The following is a 7499-nucleotide window of genomic DNA, read 5'->3' as shown; positions in this document are numbered from 1 at the left end:
CCAAATCGAGGTGAAAACTCATGCCCCTACTCTCTGGGTCCCTACTGTCTTCAAAGTCCATTTATAAGTCCATTGGCAGACTCTGTCCACTGATGATGAATTCAGGGCCTACGCCGGTGAAGCTAAGGCATACGACAAGGGTGATGAATTGGACTCTAGGGCTAAAGGAGGTGATTGCTCCTTGCTACATTATTCCTCTTCCTTCCGGATGCCTGGGTTGTCTGAGAAGACGGCCAAGTCCCTCTCCGTCTCTGCTGGGGGAGCAGCCTGAGGTGAGAGAGTGTGAGGTGCAGAATGTGAGTGTGAGGCACCAGGACTCGTTGTGTGGATCAGGTGGCCAGACTGAGGAGATGGAGACAGACCCCTGGAGCACACAGAAAGGTCACCTCTCGCTTTTCTCTCTTCTCTTTCACAGAAAGAATATTCTCTTCAGTCCACCTTTCCCAACGGAAGTGGGAAGCATGTTGTCAACGGCTCAGGTGAGTGTCTGGAGCAAGCCACACCGGGGTGGAATGGCACGTTCTGCTCAGCCAAGCAATGGGGTGCTTCGAACAGCAAACAGGGCAATGTCCATTGTTCTGCACAATCAGTGTTCCTGGGGCTACCCCTTGCTCGCAAACACTGCCAGGCTGGGGGGCCAGGGCAGGGAGCTCAGAACATGGGTTCCAGCCAGCCACAATCCTGGTCCGGACTCAGGGCGGAGGAGTGTTACTGAAACACAGTATTTAATATAGGAACATCTGACTGGTTCTGTGTAGGGGCAGAAGGGGAGGAGAGGGTGCTGGGGCTCTGTGCGGCAGCAGAAATGGGGGAGAGGGTGCAGGAAACCCTCTCCCCTGCAGAGGGACCCCCACAACCTCAGTAGGGAGCCCAAGGAATATGCTAGTCTAATGCCATTGATGCTGCTAGACTGTGGCCTGGTACCCAGTGCCCATGGTCTTGTTCCTCATCTGCACTAGCCAGTGTAGTTGAGCAGGTGAGGCGGGACGTGCGCATGACACCTTGTAAAGGGGTAGCTGAGCTCCCCCAGAATCCCTGGAGGAATTGGGGTTGTGCCAGCCAGAACCGCCCTGAGAACCCCGGCTACAGCATGGCCCCTCCCGAGCAGCCTGCCGCGGTCCCATGACTCTTCAGCTCGATGTTAGTAAGTCTATATTACAGCCGGCAGGAGATCCACATGCAGCTTCCCATTAGGCTCCCACACTGCCAGCGTCACACAGGGCCGGCGGCAAAATGGCTGCCCCCAGCAGGGTAACTCTGCTCTGGCCCCCTATTTCTTCCCGGGTGGTAAAAGTCTCAGCCCCACCCCATACAGATTACAGCTCTGCTGTGACTGAAACGTGGCGATCGCAGGGCACCAGAGAGGAGCTCTGGCAGCTGGGTGGGTTGTCTTACAGTGGGCTAGCAGAGGGGCCCTCTCACCCCTACACCCAAACCCCAAAAGGAACCGTTCTCAGGGCGGAACGTTTCTCGCCCCCCACATCCCTCTCACCAATACGTGTTTGTGGCCCCTGCTGAGAGCTGAGCCCCAAAATCCCATGAGATCGTGGAGCTTGGGGTATGGCTGCCCCTCCCCATCCCCGAATTTGCTGAAGAGGGTGAAGCCCTGTTGGGGATGGGGGGGTGCCCCTTAAGAACCCAGAGATGCCAGCACCACTGGAGGTTCCTTGCTGATAAGCAGTTTATCCAAACCGCCTCCTTCCCCCGCTCACAGTCCTACCCATGGCAGCCTCAGTCCCCCCTACCCCCACCCGTCATGCTACTCTCCCCTTCCTCCCTTCCCTCCACCTCCATGATCCTGTTCCTTTCCTGTTCTTTACCCCCACGCTCCTGTGAACTCATCCCCTTGTGCCCTTCCCCCGCCCCCTCTCTGTTAACAGGCTGCAGGCCTGGTATGACCCCGAGCCTTTTTTCTGTGTAATACACTGACACGCAGCATGTCAACATGCGTGTCTGGGCTAAGCAACCATTCAGCCTCCTATTTGCTCCCAATTCAGAGAGGTTTTATTTACTGCAAGTTGTAGGAGCTTGTGGTTTAGGTGCCAATGGTCCCGGGTTCGATCCCTGCTCAGACTCATGGCGTCGGTACCTCTGTGTTGCTGCGGTTTGTGACACTTGTACCTTTTTGTCTTGTAGACTGTAAACTTGCAGGGGCAGGGACTGCCTCTTCCTACATAGTCTCACAGCATCTAGCACGTTTTGGGGCACCACCAGACTAGGAGCAATCATCACTCGAACAGTAACGCTGTTGCCCCAGATTCATGTTGCAGTGGATTATCCCGGGAGGTGGGGAGTGTGGGCCAATCTTTGGACAGTCTGGTTGTCTCTGTCTGCATGTGCCATGCAGCTTTCAGGGCAGAAATCACTGCTAGAACCTGGGCAGTGATTCTGACTCCTCTGTCAGCTCTGTGGGTTGCGGTGAATGTTCTTGCCTAAATTGTTGTTCCAATCACTTGTCACAGGGGAAGCTGTTTTTCCTCCCATGAAAAGAATCAACTCGTTCCTGAGCATTGAGCTAGCCACTTGCTTTGGGGGAAATGTCCCCAAGCTGAGCAATTAACAGCAAATAAGCCATTTCTGGGTGGAGTTGCCCAACTAGTGTGGAGGAGTTAATAATGCTCCCCTAAGGTGTGGGCAGCTCCCCTCGCACAATAGTAATGTAATATTACAGGAGCCGAGCGCAATGGTTTTGTTAGTGCAGAATGTGCTTGTCAGCAGGGGAGGGCAGCAGCTATGCAGCAAGCTCAGATCACGTGACTGTGTATTCTCACTCCCTCTGAAAAGATCTTACAGAAGTGAGAGAGCTTAGCAGTACAGAGCCAAAAAGTCATGCACACTTAGACCTGCACAGCACTGAGAAGAAGCTAACTCAGAACACACAATACTGAGAAGCTCAGAGACCTGGATCTCATGTCTCAGAGGGTGGAGGACCAGGTGAGGGTACCGTCTGGAGCTACTGGACTGTACAGAGCAATGCTGGTCAAATCAGGTAAGCACAGGTGTCTGGCAAAAGTCTCCCAGGCGCCCTCTCAGGCAGAACCAGAAATTTGATCAACTTGAAATTTCCATTCGACCTTCAGCCTGCTCTTCCTCTGCGTTGGCTTTGACAGCAGCGAAGGTGAAGTATTTTATGAACCCTCCTGGGTCTGTGCTGTCTCTGAGTTTCCCTCATAGGAATACTCTGCAGCACATATGTGTTTATTTAAGGAACTATTTTACAGCTAGTTTTAAGTCATGTAACTCTTTTGAGATCTTTCCTTTAAGACTTCTGCAGTTCACAGGCTTCTTCTGCCTCTCCAAACAGACCCATAGGCCTCTATGTATACTGTAAGCAATCCTGTGCTGTAATTCAAATGCTCTGTTTGGAAGGGAATTATGCTGGAAGAAGATATGTGCTAATGAAATCCCTGCTGTTAAATTTTGGAGATTTTTCTCTGTGATCTTTCAGATATCTTTGGACTACCTAAAAACATTTCCTGGTGATTGGGACAATGGGATCTTTTTATCATGAGTATGCCAAAAGCAGAGAGCAAATATGTGATGATATATTAGTAGTGAATGTAGGATTTCTAGGCATCTGTCACTTCTTAACAAAAATAACTAGGCTGGTGCATTGGTAGTAATTAGCAATACGTATGTTAGAGAGAATTCTTTTATGCCCATGAGAAATTTCAACAGTAATGACCCAAAACCCTGCTGTCACATTATGGTTTTGACCACTCCCATAGAATACCAGGGCATGTTTTTATAAGTGTAGAGCGCTTGGCATTTCTGAAAGGCATTTCACTGAGACAGCTTGTTAATTGTTAATCAAGGCAGGAATCCAAGAACTGTCATGTGTATTTAACTGTCACAATCGGAGAAACTTTAAACTCAATTGTTAACTAATTTACCAGGTTTCACCTGCTGCCACCACAGCAGGGATTTGGCTGTAGGGATAACTTTATAAGCAGTTTCAAGCTTAGCTGAAACACAGTCAAATTTGCATGAATTGTAAACACCTTGTAACTCAGTTTGTTGAAAAATAAGCCAGTGTTTGTTTCACTTGGAACATTTGGTGATTTGGTGACCATTTGGTGAACTTGTTCTGTTCATTCCCTCTGAAGCACCTGGCATTGACCACTGTCAGAGACAGGATACTGGGCTAGATGGATCTTTGGTCTAACCCAGTGTGGCCATTCTTATGTTCTTGAGAAATTAGCTAGTGAGCAGGATTGGAGCAGTCCCAGGTGTCACGTACAACCCTTTTGGATTTGAACACCTTTTGAAGGTATCAATACTGGCAGCTTATGTTCTCAGTAGACAATGCTAGCAGCTGGTTCTCAGTAGGCACCGGACCATGCTAAGTTACACCAGTGTAAAGCTAGAGGGACTCTATTACATTTGAATTTCTTTGAACTTAATTTGCAACAGTATAGATGACAGCAGAATTTGTCTCCATATTTTCAAGAATGGCACTAAGAGTTGTGATGGATGGGTACATGGGAATATTAGTGAGTTACCAGCACCTAGATGCCATGAAAGAGTGTGTTACTCCTTGCACAGCTGTTTGGGGATGTAGCAGGGCGAGTCTCTCAGTAACACTGGTGTAAATCCAGAGTAATGCCACTGACTATTTACAGATCAAAAATGGCAGGCTGTAGGTGCGGCTGGATGGCTCAGGAGTTTGGTAATGTGCTGTGGAGTCTTTGCCTTTCACAGCAGGTTGCTGGATCGATCTAGCTTAGATCAGTGGTAACCCAAAGATGGTACCAACTGAGAGCTGTTGACCTACATGGAAGTAAAGGTTGTGGTCTCCTCCCAGTGGATGGGCACCCACCTCCCAAAGCTGACACTTCCAGCGACCCACAGGAAAGCTCACGCTACTGCTGGTTATGCTGAACTTGCTCTGCGGATGAACAGAGATCTCCATTCCCCAGGGCTTTCAGCCTGGTACCTTTCACCAGCACAAAATGAATAGAACAACATACCAGGTTAGAGAGATTTGGCAGAGTGAAGTTCGAAATACATTGTAGGGAACAGGCCTGCACTGGCACTAGGGAAGGACTAGGCAATCCAGCCATCTTTTAAGTCTCTAATTTATGAATACACCTCCGTGGGGCCACCATTTCAGAGCTAATAAGTACGACAGGGAAGCGACCAGCCCTGCTCTGAGCGGGACACTCTGAAATGTTCCTTGTATGTTCTTTATCCCTGAACCCAGCTTCAGGAACACAGTTAAAAATCCAGGTGACAGTAGGTAGTGTGGCTGCTGTATTAAAAACGTAAGCAGAGACTGCTGTCAAGATTTCTTTGCTTTCCCCCAGCAATAGTTTGTACCACGAAAGGCCATTTTCTTCTGCCCTTATTCATGGTGAGAAGTGCCTTATTCTGCGAGCAGTCCCTAGAGAGATTGCCTTTGCTATGAGATGAGCTTAATAAATTAGTGGAGAACAGTTTCTTTCCACACCCAGAGTGACATATCGCACAGAGATTCACGCACTACACCTGGTCTGAAATCACATGGATCTTAACTGTAAAAAAAAAACAAAAAAAAAAACCCCAGTTAGCATTATAGAAAACTAGGGGAGTGATGCTGAAGCAGCTACAGCACGTGCAACCCCAGTGAAGTCCGTGTCGCACAGGGTTCATGTCCTGGCGACTTCCCAAAAGTATCTGCAGCCCTTTCCTTCCCATAAAAAACGACTTATGGCATTGCAAATGCAATTCATGTTTTCTTTCTCTTCCTGACATTGCGCCCTCTGTGCTTTGTTTTGTCCCTGAATTTTAGTCTTGATCAAAGCTTAGAGAACCTGCAATGTCTGCATTTGCTGCTCTCATTCAGAGAGTTAGGAATCATTTCCCAGGGTGATCACATCAGGTTACATTTGCCCTATTGCATTATAATTACCAGAATTAGGCTTGGTTAATTATTTAAAACTATGGATTAAACGGGGACAAAGGATTTCTGTCTTCCTTTTGGAGCATGCCCTGTTGCTCCTCAGAGGTGTGACTGCCTAACCCAAGGGTGAGTGATGAGGAGGGGAATGTCTGCCAGGTCTCTAGTTAGACCCCGTTTCCCCTGGATGCCGTGCAGATGGAACAGAGCAAACGCCATGCACAGCAAATTCCAAAAGCTGCCTACGTGGCAGAGACTAAGACGCCAGACAGTTAAGAAAATCATAATGATGATGCCAATGATGCCCTGACCATTATGATAATTAGCATCTGCCAATCGTAGGGCTTTCTGTAATGCTAATTGCAGTGTCCATCACCACTGCAGACACTAAGCTTATGTAAGGGAATCAAGTTGTTTTTCTCTCCCTAAAATGATCTTTGTTAATAATGAGATTCAAAGTGGTTACTGCTCTGAATCACGTACTGTAGATTTTGATCCTTATAAAGCATCTGTCTAAGAGATTTCTAAACACCACTAAATCTCTGGTAATGCATCCGATGAAGTGAGCTATAGCTCACGAAAGCTTAGGCTCAAATAAATTTGTTAGTCTCTAAGATGCCACAAGTCCTCCTTTTCTTTTTGCGAATACAGACTAACACGGCTGCTACTCTGAAATAAATCTCTGGTAGATTCTGGGACGCGTTCACTTTTGATCATATCAACGAGACAGTTCTGCATTTGGCTCTTTTCTTAATCTACTGACACCTCAGGGGATAGAACCGGGGGTGGGCAAAGTTTTAGGCCCGAGGGCCACATCGAGGTTGCAAAACTATATGGAGGGCCGGGTAGGGAAGGCTGTGACTCCCCAAACAGCCTGGCCCCCACCCCCTATCCGCCCCCTCCCACTTCCCGCCCCCTGACTGCCCCCCTCAGAATCCCTGACCCATCCAAACCTCTCCCCTTCCCCCCCCGCTCCTTGTCCACTGATCGCCCCCTCCCGGGACCCTCGCCCCTAACTGCCCCCTGGGACCCCACCCCCTATCTAACCCCTCCCTGTCCCCTGACTCCTCTGACCCCTATCCACATCCCTAACCCCCCCCCCGCTCCCCATCCCCTGACCACCACCCCGAAAACCTCCACCCCATCCAACTGCTCCCTGACTGCCCCCCCCGAACCCCCAACCCATCCAACCCCCACTGCTCCCTGACTGCCCCCCCCAAAACCCCCGACTCATCCAACCGTCCCCTGACTGCTGCCCTGGCACCCCCCCGCTCCCCGCCCCTTTACCATGCCGGAGCCAGCCCTGCTCCGGGGTTAACGAGAACAATTTTTCTCCCTCCTCCTTGTAAAACCTTTTATGTACTTGAAAACTGTTCTCATGTCCCATCTGTCTTCTATTTTCCAGAATAAACAAACTCAGTTTTTTCAATCTTTCCTCATAGGTCATGTTTTCTAGACCTTGAATCATTTTTGTTGCTCTTCTCTGGACTTTCTCCAATTTGTCCACATCTTCCCTGAAATGTGGTGCCCAGAACTGGACACAATACTCCAGTTGAGGCCTAATCAGTGCGGAGTAGAGTAGAAGAATTACTTCTCATGTCTTGCTTACAATCCCTTTGCC

General features: G+C 49.1%; 1 protein-coding gene across 1 annotated transcript in view; it reads left to right on the top strand.

The window, feature by feature from the left end:
- The first annotated feature begins 421 nt into the window (after positions 1 to 421).
- Positions 422 to 7499, top strand: part of FAM107A (family with sequence similarity 107 member A) — a 28772-nt gene continuing 21694 nt past the window's right edge. Inside the window, exon 1 of the mRNA XM_077822691.1 lies at positions 422 to 479. The gene's annotated coding sequence lies outside the window, so the exon portion shown is untranslated. The remainder of the gene's footprint in view (positions 480 to 7499) is intronic.

This window comes from Eretmochelys imbricata, chromosome 7, assembly GCF_965152235.1.
Source record: "Eretmochelys imbricata isolate rEreImb1 chromosome 7, rEreImb1.hap1, whole genome shotgun sequence".
Lineage (NCBI taxonomy): Eukaryota > Metazoa > Chordata > Testudines > Cheloniidae > Eretmochelys > Eretmochelys imbricata.
The sequence above is the reverse complement of the archived record's forward strand: the minus strand, read 5'-3'. Positions and strand labels throughout refer to the sequence as shown.